This window comes from Drosophila tropicalis, unplaced genomic scaffold (genome assembly GCF_018151085.1).
Source record: "Drosophila tropicalis isolate 14030-0801.00 unplaced genomic scaffold, ASM1815108v1 contig_3, whole genome shotgun sequence".
Classification (NCBI taxonomy): Eukaryota; Metazoa; Arthropoda; class Insecta; order Diptera; family Drosophilidae; genus Drosophila; species Drosophila tropicalis.
The window spans coordinates 896,207-907,470 of record NW_027172753.1 but is presented as its reverse complement, the minus strand read 5'-3'; positions in this window follow the sequence as shown (position 1 = coordinate 907,470).

Below are 11,264 nucleotides of genomic sequence, written 5' to 3'. Positions count from 1 at the left end.
GCAAAATATAACAATATATATTTCTACAAGTTAACCCTCTGAATTCTAATAATACCAATAGATCCCGATCAAAAAATCCATTATCATCCAGGGCAACATTTTTGAGGTAATGAAAAATTGTTTTAAGTTGAATAAGTTTCCTATAGTAATTGAGAGATGCTGATCACGGCGTCTGGTTTTCGAGAAAAATGTATTGAAGTTATTCAAATTGACCGCATTATAATAATGAAAACAGTTTTATTTTAACCTATTAATATATTAATATATATATGTATGTCCGTCTGTCCGTATGAGCACGCAGATGTCGGAGACTATAAAAGCTACAACCACCAAATTTGGTATATAGACTCGTGTAGTATGTAAAGTGATCCAGTTTATTTAAAATTTTTGCAAAGCCCCTTTCCGCACCCGAAATTTGAAAAAACTCGTGTGCTCATATGCTTGGGTGAGCGAGATAGTACTTAATTTGCTATAATGCATAACATCTGACACTTTGGATTTGCTTCCAAAATGAATAAAATTTGCTATAACGATTCGAAGAAATTTTTATGTTTTAATCATTTTAATCATTATTTTTGATTTTCATTTTTTTTGGATCAAAAAAGATTTTTATGTATAATTCTTATTAAATTACTCAAAATTAATGATCTTTTTTGAAGAAAATTGAAATAAATTGAATTTTTAATACAGGATATTCTAAAGTCTGAGTTCATACTCGGAATCACTGCACCCGAATTAGTTAGAAACCTCTCAAATTAACCTCTCGCCAAAAATCAGGAAAAAAATAATAAAATGAATCACCAAATGTATATTTCAATGTGGGCGCTAAAACTAAGAATAATCAAATATTATGATTTCTAAAAAGAATTTTTAAAAAAGATTTTGTTTTTGATTTTGAATTCAATTGTTAAGAATTTAAAGTGATCGAAATTTCAGTAAAATATTTCGCCTCAAAGGAATTAATATCACTCCCGATCTCATAAGATAGGCATGACTATATAGAATCGACTTCTCATACTGATCAAGAACATATATATATTTATATATGCAATATATGATTAGGTCCATCTTTGCGTAACAAAGTTTTTGAACAATTTCATAATACTCTCTGGCAGAGTATAGAAATGAATGGCTAGGCGAAATCAAAAATACTTTCCCTAAAGGGCATTCGGAACAATGCTTAAATACAGAATGAAAAGAAAAAACAAAAACATAGAAATGGGCATATTGAAAGAAGGAAGCCAAAGTAAGAACATTCACACACACACACACATACAGACGGCCATCTAACGAAACCAGAAACACCCACCCACCCACACAACGAACGAACGATGATGATGATGATGATGAAACAAACGAAGCATTTTCCGTTTTCTAAAACAAACATTTGCAAATGTTCTCAACAAACTTTTTTGGGCCAACAACAGGAACAACAACAACAACAACAACAGCAGCAGCAACAGCGGCCAACAACGAATAAAGAAAGTCGCAGAGGAGAAGAATGGAGGGTGGGAGGAAAGGGAGGAACAGGAGAAGCAGTGGAAGGAGCAAACAGGAGAAAACTGGGCTTGGTTGGGCAAGATGCGAAAGCGAGAAAGAGAGAGGGGAGAAGTTGGGTTGGAGTTGCCAAACGCAAACACACAATTACAGTTACAGTTGTGTTTGTGTGAGTGTGTGTCTGTGTAAGCAAACAAAACTTCCTACTTTAGTCCAACACACCGCACTTCTTCCCCCTACACCCAACACAATGTGCATTGCCGCTCTCAGTCTCTCTCTCACTCTCTCCCTCTCTCTCTCTCTCGTCTTTCGCTCACGTGCAATTGTATGCGTAAATAAGCATTTTACTCTGTCCTTGTTGTTGTTTTAGTTCTATTTGTTTATTTCAAACGCTGTCACGAACGACGTCGACAATGCCGTTCGCTGCTGCGACTCAGCGGCTTTCCATACCTCCCTCCACTCCCACACCCACACCCACACTCACCCACCCACACTCACCCACCCACCCACAACCACCCCCACCCCATAACCACTTCGCCACGACTCCTCTTGCCATTGTCGTTGTTGTTCTTTCAGTGCTCATTAGTCGCATTCGGCATTGGCTCCTTGTTGTTTGTATGTTACTCTCTTCCATCCCCTCCACACCCTCTACCACTCTGTGTCTGTGTGTGTGTGTGTGTGCTTGTTTGCCTTTGTTTGTTTTAAAATTTCATTGTATTCCGTTTTGTTTCAGTCGCTGGCCTTGCCCTGCCCTCCAATAACCTGCAATCCACAATTCTCCTCCATCCATCCATCATCTTCATGGGTTTTCTTTCATATCTTCTTTTATTTATGACAATAGAATTCTACTTCCGATTGTAACATTTTCCAAAACGCAAATTTTCCCCCCCCAAAAAGCATTTCTCTTAGACCAAGTTTCAAAGTTCTCTAAATTTCAATATTCAACTTCAGGGAACAACAAATCGTGGCACGAAGAGTCCTGTTACAATTAAAACATTTACTATTATTTTAAGTATATAATGCAAACTCTTTTCACAAGTCCCTATATCATATATCCTTTTAAGATCCTTTCCTTATCCTTTCTTTCTTGCCAATACTATTTCAAAAACTTTACTATTACTCTATGAAATATACGTAAATATCTTCAGCTTAGCTCATTCTTTATATAATACCTCGGAAATTTCACCGTACCCGAATTAGTTAGGAACCTCTCAAATGAACCTCTCACCAAAAGTCATGTCGAGAGTCTGAATATCCTCGGAAATTTTCTGATAGTAGATCACTTTTTTCATAGCTTATTTCAACGAAATCCAACAGAGTTATTTCTTCAAAAACTTGTTAAGTTTCTCAAAAAACATAAAATTTTAAATGTATGTTGGGGATAAGAAGCCGAAAACCAATTGTAGTTCTTTGAGTATAACAAACAAATTTAAAATTTATAAATTTACAATTCGATGAACCCGCTCAAAGTTCAAAGAATTCAAAACTTAAATAATTACGTATACGCAACGTGCGCCACCTTAGCTAAAACATTCACAGAGATTAGAAAGATCTCATTGATAAAGGATGCTAAAAACTTAAAGATTTCAATTAGACAAGCAAATGCTATATAATTTCAACTTTTTAACACATGAAAGAAATAATAGATTAGAAATATATTAAATATTATATGTAGGTACATATATTTTAAACAACATTCCAAAGGTGGAGAAATAGTTTATAGAGCTTCCAAAATCAACTACCTACTTGAAAATTATAAGATAAGATCAAACAACAAGTCAAATTACCATTGATATAGACCATAGGCCATAAAGAAACTTTGTGTTAAGTAATTTATTAATTTATATTTTCTATAGAAATGCCCGACAACAATTTCCTAATTGATTGGAAGGGAATATGGAAGGGTTCGGTTATCAGATATCCAAAAAAGCTAAAAACTCCAAAGAACTGATTTCAAATGATTTGGGGGATCAGTTTTATTATTTCATAAGGGAATATTTTAGAAAAAAGAAGACATTTTTCAAAAACAGCGGATCAAAAGTCATTAAAGTTCCTTATTCAAACAATTTAGAATTTGAACTAACATTTTTAATTGCTTGAAATGTAAGTAAATTCATTCGTAACCGTAACTGTTGCATTTATACTCTACATATTTCGAATTGGTTCATAGCTTTTAGTAGCAAAGAAGATCTTGAATAAATTAATAAATCTTAAGTTGCATCATCTTAAGTTAATGTATCAGAACAATTACATCTGGATCAACGTGTCGATAAAAAAACATATACATACTCTAGCGTTTAGTGTTGAATTCGCAAAATATCGATAAAAAGGCCTATCGAACCGCCTGAGATAGGAACAAGGAAAGAGTTGGTCGCCTGTGGAAATCAGCCTAAAGCTAACGGAACTCCAATGGAGATGGTTGATCCAAAAAACCTTAAAAGAAGTTAAATAGGGTAATAAAAGAATGTACATAAGCAAGAATGAATAAGAACAAAAAGAATTTAAGAAAAAAAAAACAAAATTTAACGACTCTTTCGCAATTTGGAACGAAAGAAAATGAAACAAACAAGATGAAGACGAAGGCGATAGCAAAGAAATAAATTATTTAAAAGGAATGTGAGAAAGATGACTATATAAAACAAGAAATTATTTCTCTACATTTATGTATTTACTTATATTTCCACACTCCTCTCAGCCGTGATTATTTATACTTGTGCATATATACAAACTTATGTTTTCCAACAGGAAGCTATCCAAATCCTAAGAAAGCCAAGGAGAGAAAAAAAAAAAGAGAAATCAACAGAATTTCTGTTGCTTTTCTTTGCTGTTTTTCATTTTCTATATATAATTTTTTGTTTTTCTTCTTGTTATGACTTCCGCTTGACAATTTCATAGCAAGTAACTATGCAACACTTTTTCTTGCTCAACCAGAGGCAACTGTACTTAAGCTTGATGTAATTAGGGTTTAAAATGATATATATTCATTTGTATGTATCTCTAATTTTGAATTGGAATTTCATCAAGAGACATACTAGTTGAAATTATATAAATAACTTTTATTATTTTGCTCCTTTTGTTTTATGGGGATCTAAATAACAATTTACATATGTTTATTAAGTATTTTATTGTTATTGTGAGTTGCTTTTGTTGAGGTTACATTTGTTGTTTTGCTTTCGGTGTCTTTCTTTAGCTCTCTCTCTTTCTCTGTCTCTGTTTAACTGTATGCATGTTGACATTGTTTTGACGAAAAATACGGTTGTCGCATTTATTTACTAACCCAAACCCAGCTGGCCAACTACAACTACAATAATATTTGAACCCAACTCCCATTGCAATTTCACATTCGGTTGGGATTTTTGTGTGCATTCAGCAAAAATTTGTTGTTCTTTTTATACCCTGTAATCCATCAGTCATATTGGGTATACATATGTATAATGAAAGTTAGAATTCAAGATTATAAAAGTAAGTATTAACTAAGTCCGAATCCTGTTTTTGGTGTAAGGGAAGATTAGAGTATGTGCATAAGGGATTCAACCTGTTGCTTTTGCCTTTCTGTTCACTTATTGGACTAAACTTCATGTTAAAATGTTTGGAATATCTTTCTAAACGTTTGCCACTTTTGACCTGCTTCTCTTCATAATCTGTCAACATTTGTTAAAGTTAATAGGAGACTTAAAGATAATAGAAGGTTTATACGTAAAATTGTTTGGCCAATAAAGATGTTTTCGTTGGATTCAAAAGTCCAAAAATCAATTTGTATTATGAACTTACAGTCCACCAGGACGAAGGTTTTATAACGTCCAAAAAGGGATATCAAACTCAAAGGATATTAGACAATTTTACTTGTTTATATAAATGTAAAATATTTTTTTTACAATATGCCACATTACTATTAAGATCTATGAAATGGTAAAACTTTGCCCCTTAAATTATGCAATAGGCTATAAAAGTATTACTATTGGCAAACAATTTATAACTTTTAATTTGCCTAATAACTTAAAAGTTTTTTACAAGGAATGTTTTCTTTCAGTATATTTTTTATCCACAAAATATATAAAATCTTAATATGTTTTAAAAAGTAAAGTTTTTTTAACATACTTTTGGGAGCAAATTTACCTGAGAGAAATGCTCCGCTTACTGTAGCTCTTTACTTCACATCATGAATATCTTCTTTCAGCAGGTTTTCACATTTTAAATTCTATTAGAGTGTATTTTAAAAATTTACAGTCCTAATTTAAAATATTTTACAATAAATTTATGAATTTTTGCGACCCTTTTCTCTGATTTGTATAGATATATTGCAGATTTATTGTTGAGCTTGTCCTTTGTGTGCCTTTTGTATATACAGTGGAGGACACGAATTTAAGACGTTTTTTTTTTTTTTACTTTAGTTTTGATTTTCTCGACTTCTAAATAATTTAATTGAGTAATTTTTTCAGTAATTTGTTGGTTCTTGTATTCAGACGATGAACCGTAAGAATGGTCTTCATAGTTTAATCCGTTTTTTTTCACAGGTGAACAAAGAAAAGTCCGTCTTTTTGGGGGCTTTTATTTAAGACGATTTTTCCAATATCTTAAATATTAAAGATAGAAGTTTGATATCTTTGATATAGTTGTATTTCTAGCAAAACTAAGAAAAACTGCATACGACAAATTTTTAATTTTGCCCCAACATTCGAAGCCAATTGAAAATCCGAACTTTGTATGGAAATTTTTGGTCCTTTGGACGAGTACTAAAGTACTTTTTTTCTTAAACTACAAAATTCACTTTGAATTGAATTTCCCGTCGAATCACATATTTTTCAATAAAATCGGATAAAAATTAGATAGTTCTTTTGCCTTTTTTTACGAATTATATTTCCTTAAATTTTGACTAGTTTCTTTTTGCAAGAAATTTCATAAATATACCCTAAAAAGGACAAGGGCTTAAATATTCATCTAACAATAACCATTTTTCATGGTAAAAATTTTTTAGAATTCTTTGTAGAATTCAATTTAGTTATAAGCTTTGACCTAGCTTATGTCACATACTTTTTAAGATTAAGCTTTTAAAAGAACGTTGAAATTTATTTTCTTTGTTGTTCAGTTATATAGATCCACATGAAACCATGAATTCAAAAAAACTGCTTTAATTTGTTCTTTTTTTTTTAATTTGTTATTGAATGAAACGTTATAGCACGAAAAACTTTAACCTTGTGAGTGTGCCAATACTTTTTTGACTCACTGTAGATATGTAGCTTTAGCTCTATGCTAAAAACAATAGAAACTCTTAAAAATTGATTAAAAGTTATGCATTTATATTTTATGAACTAAAAATCTAGTGAAAGTAAATACTGAGAAAATCTTTCATACACATGATGAACGCCTAATCCTGTTGATAACAATTAAACTTGATGATAAGGTATATCATAGTCGAATGCTTGATTTGTCTATATATTGGTATGGAATTTTATTTATTTTTTGTGTTGTTTTGTATTTTTCTTGTTTATTGTGCGATGCCATTTTGTTGTTTAAATGTTCAAGTTGTTTTGCCTTTATTACTGTAAATTTGCAAAAAAATAAAAGTACAGCTGTTAACAATAACAATGACATATAAACACAACATCGAAGTAAAGAACTGAAAAACTGCAACGCAGCTAGAAGAAACAATTTTTAAATTAATTAAGCGATTTTTTGTCGTAAGTACATTTAAGACACGTGAGCAAACCCCATTGTGTGGGTGGTAAAAATTGCTGATGATGTTGCTTTTAGATTTGTTTTGTCTAGAATTATGTGAACTTGGCTATAAAACGAAAAAAAAAAAACCAATGGACTTGGGTCGGCAACGAAAATGACGAAAATTCTTTGCATACGACATTAATCTTCAATAGACTGGATTTCATTTTGAGAAATGAGATAAAAAGACTCTATGTATTAGTTTCTATATCATATCTTAAAAACACCTTGTGACTCAAAAACCTTGCTTTACTTGTTTTGGCTATAACGAAACGATACTTAAGATATAAAATTGTCAAGTTAGTTCTTAAGAAGCTGTGATATGTTGATCAAAATTGTTCTAGTATTTCTTAAAGAGCTGTGAAATATTAACATTTTATTATTTAGAAGATCTCAATAGCAATCTAATCCTTAAACCCTTTAAAAACCACTGAAACTATTAAAATTTAACTTGAGAAGACATTTAAGCTATTAACTTTGTTATTAATCCAATTCCAGAAGATATATTTTTCTGAAAGTTAAGCCAACGCTATCTAAACTTAAGTTGTTTATCGAAATAAAACTCTTAATAAAGATTCCAACTATTTCTAAAGCAATATACACATGTGGCCACTAAAATAGGTTAGTTCTTTTATCAATAATTCCGATTCTCAAGGACTTGATGTGACTATTATGAATTAAAATAAGTTAAGCCAACGCTATCTAAACTTAAGTAGTTTATCGAAATAAAACTCTTAATAAAGGTTCCAACTATTTCTAAAGCAATATACACATGTGGCCACTAAAATAGGTTAGTTCTTTTATCAATAATTCCGATTCTTAAGGATTTCTGTGGCTATTATGAATTAAAATAAGTTAAGCCAACATTATCTAAACTTAAGTAGTTTATCGAAATAAAACTCTCACTAAAGGAACGAATTATTTCTAAAACAATAGTTCTTTGATCAATAATTCTGATTCTCAAGGACTTGCTGTGACTGTGTCTGTGTCAAAATAAGTAATTCTGAATAATAATTACCATTTTGTATATACAGTCGAGTCTTGATAATTCGAAATGACAAGGGAACATAATTTTTACCAATTACAGAGGTTTTCGATTTACCGAGTTATATTATTAAAGATATTTCTTACGAAATATTGAGGTATTCGATCTAGCGTGGTACGAATTCTCGATATCTGACTGTAATTCGTAATATAGTCACTTTTTCATTTGACCACAATAATAAGTGTGATCAAGAAATCTATTAATAATTTATAAACTTTGTAACTATAGTCTTATATTATACTAAAAAATATGTTTTGAATACGTTTATCCTGATATTGATTACCTGCATGACTTCAAACGGGTATGCCATACTGTATTTAAAGTTTTTCTTTACAAAAAGTATGTTCTATTAGGGAAATTCTATCTACACACATGGACAAATAGATATGTGTGCTTCTCAGGGATCGAGAAATATCTACGAATTCTACGATCAGAAAACGGATTCCCAATGATCGAGGAGAGTAACATGAATTAAAATCAGTCATTCCCAGTAATAATTATCAGCGTTTACAAGTTTTATGACAATAATTTGCTATATATGTATGTAAATGGTCTCAGAAAAGCAATTGTCTCAAAGAAAAAAGACGGATTGATCTAGGGCTGCAAAATGAGTGAAGTTTGCCCCCTAAAGTATGCAATAAGCAGCCCAGAAGTGCGTATTCCAAGAACTTTTTATGCGTAAATAATAATCTTTAAACCAAACATTGTCAATAGAGTCTTTTTGAATTGCAAGGCATACAAAAAGTTATAAATTTGTTGAAAACAATGATTATCATATTGCATATTGCATACTTTAAGGGGCACCATTTTACAGCCTTAAATCCGCCTATGTCCACTAGAATCTTAAACTTTTGATCTCTTTAATGCATCGCAAAGTTGTGATAAGAAAACTGTCAAATCATTTGAACAGCAACTTCCGTTCCAATATCAGTTGTTCCGTTCTAAAGATCACGATTCGATAAAGTTTTCCTTATTTGCGCCAACTGATCAAATAAAACAACAAAAATTATCGATATGACATCAAAAAAAAAAAAAAAAAAAGCTCAATCGCTACCTACAACTCATCGCTCTACCTTTCTGGTGTCTCTATCCGCAAAAGTTTTGTGCAACAACAAAAACAACTAATTAAGTTCATTGCTTTTATTTGCATATTTTTTTTTGCAGCTCGACAACAATAACAACAACAAAAATGGTGGACAACAACAAAAAAAAAAACTCATCAGGCTCATCTTCATTAACTTCTCGTCTTTCTGTCTGCCTGTGTCCCAGCCCCCCTCTCACTAGCCCTGTCTTTCTGCCACCCGCTGATACCCCACTCTGCTCTGCTTAGTCCATCAGCTCCTCAACCCACACCACGCGTTTCCAAGTTTCTTGCATTGTCTCTGGCAAAAAGCAACAACAGCCAGCCAACAAGGAGAACGTGGTGGAGAAGTCGACGATGGAGACGATGAAGAAGAAGAAGAAGACGCACAACAACACCCAAAATAAAAAATAAAAGAAAAATACTTTTGTTTACTCGCATTGCCAGGCTTTTGTTTTTGCTGCCATTGTCGCGTTGACGCTGACGCTGACGCTAAAGTTGACGTTGACATCGCTGCCTCTGCTGTTTACACCAATTCCACAACAAGAACAAGTTATTGTAAATGATCGATTTGATGATACTCTATAATTGAAGTTACGTGAATTTATTAACTTTGACTATGAAAAAATTTAAGCTCTAATAATGCCAGAAGTACTTCTTTGTCCTTTATTTACCACTTACGACTTTGTGCTATAAAATGTTATTAAAAACAACAAAGATTAACAGAAAATAGAAAATTTAAAATTTAAATTTAATTTATTAAAGTTGGATCGGAAAATATGACTCAAGTTGAAGTTGAAGTTTCTTAGCATTTAAACTAATATGCATAGAAAACTAAAGGGTAATGTGGCCACAGAGCTTCCAAAGAAATCGTGTAGACGAAGCTCGCGGTGAAATGTGAAATGTATAATGACCTTCAGTTGCGTTGACGTTAGCTTCGTCATTGGACGTTGACGTCGCTGTTGCTGTGTAGGCGGCATTGGCGTTGATGGCAGCGACGCGATGAGGGGTTCCTCGTTGGGTCAAGACTCGGCACAACTTAATTTCGAGCTATCCATGGCCGAATCCTCCCGCCAGACCCCCGCTGTCTGCAATCCTCTTGTGTCATAACTCCTGCCCTCGCTGCCCACGCACAAACATTGTAAACAAGCAGCGACGTAGACGACGACGCTTCCTAGTTGTAAAGGTTCTCTTTGATGCCTCCCCATACACACTCAGTTACAGTGTGTGTGTGCTGCCTGCCTTTGCGCTTGCTCTCTCAAGCAAATTTTGTTCTTTTGCTCTCTCGATTGCTCTCTGACTCTCCTGTGCAAACAAGTGTTTGTTTGCAGCGTCGCAGTCGACAGCATCAGCCGCAGCAGCAGCGTCCCTTACCAACCAAACATTTAGCCAAAAAACCCTCATACCATGCCACCCCTTCTCCCATCTCCTGCCATCTATAAGGAAATTTCTCATTTGATTACTAGCAAAAAACTAAAATAGAGCCAAAAGTAGACAAAAAGCAAACTCTCACAAAAGCACTCTTTCTCTCTCTTTCTCTCCCACTCTCGTGTCACTCTAACGAATTTTGTCACAAAAAACGAATTTGTACTAATTAACATTTCTATTTTACGTATTGCCTTCACACAGTGGGTCACAATGGGAAAAAGATAAGTAAAATAAAAACAAAAAACATTTTGTTTTTTTTTTTTTTTTAGAGACGACAAATTGAATTAAACATGCTGCATGACGAGGCAATTTGTTTTTCTCGTGTGTTCTGCCGGAGTAAAGGTGAAAAATATATACAAATAAACCTTTGAAACACGTGCCTTCGTTTCGTTTATCAAAAACATGCGTGGTCACTATGTTTAGTAAAAAGTCCATTAAATTTTTCTTTGACCTTATTTGCAGTTTTACCTTTCTTTATTTAGATAACACAAGATAATG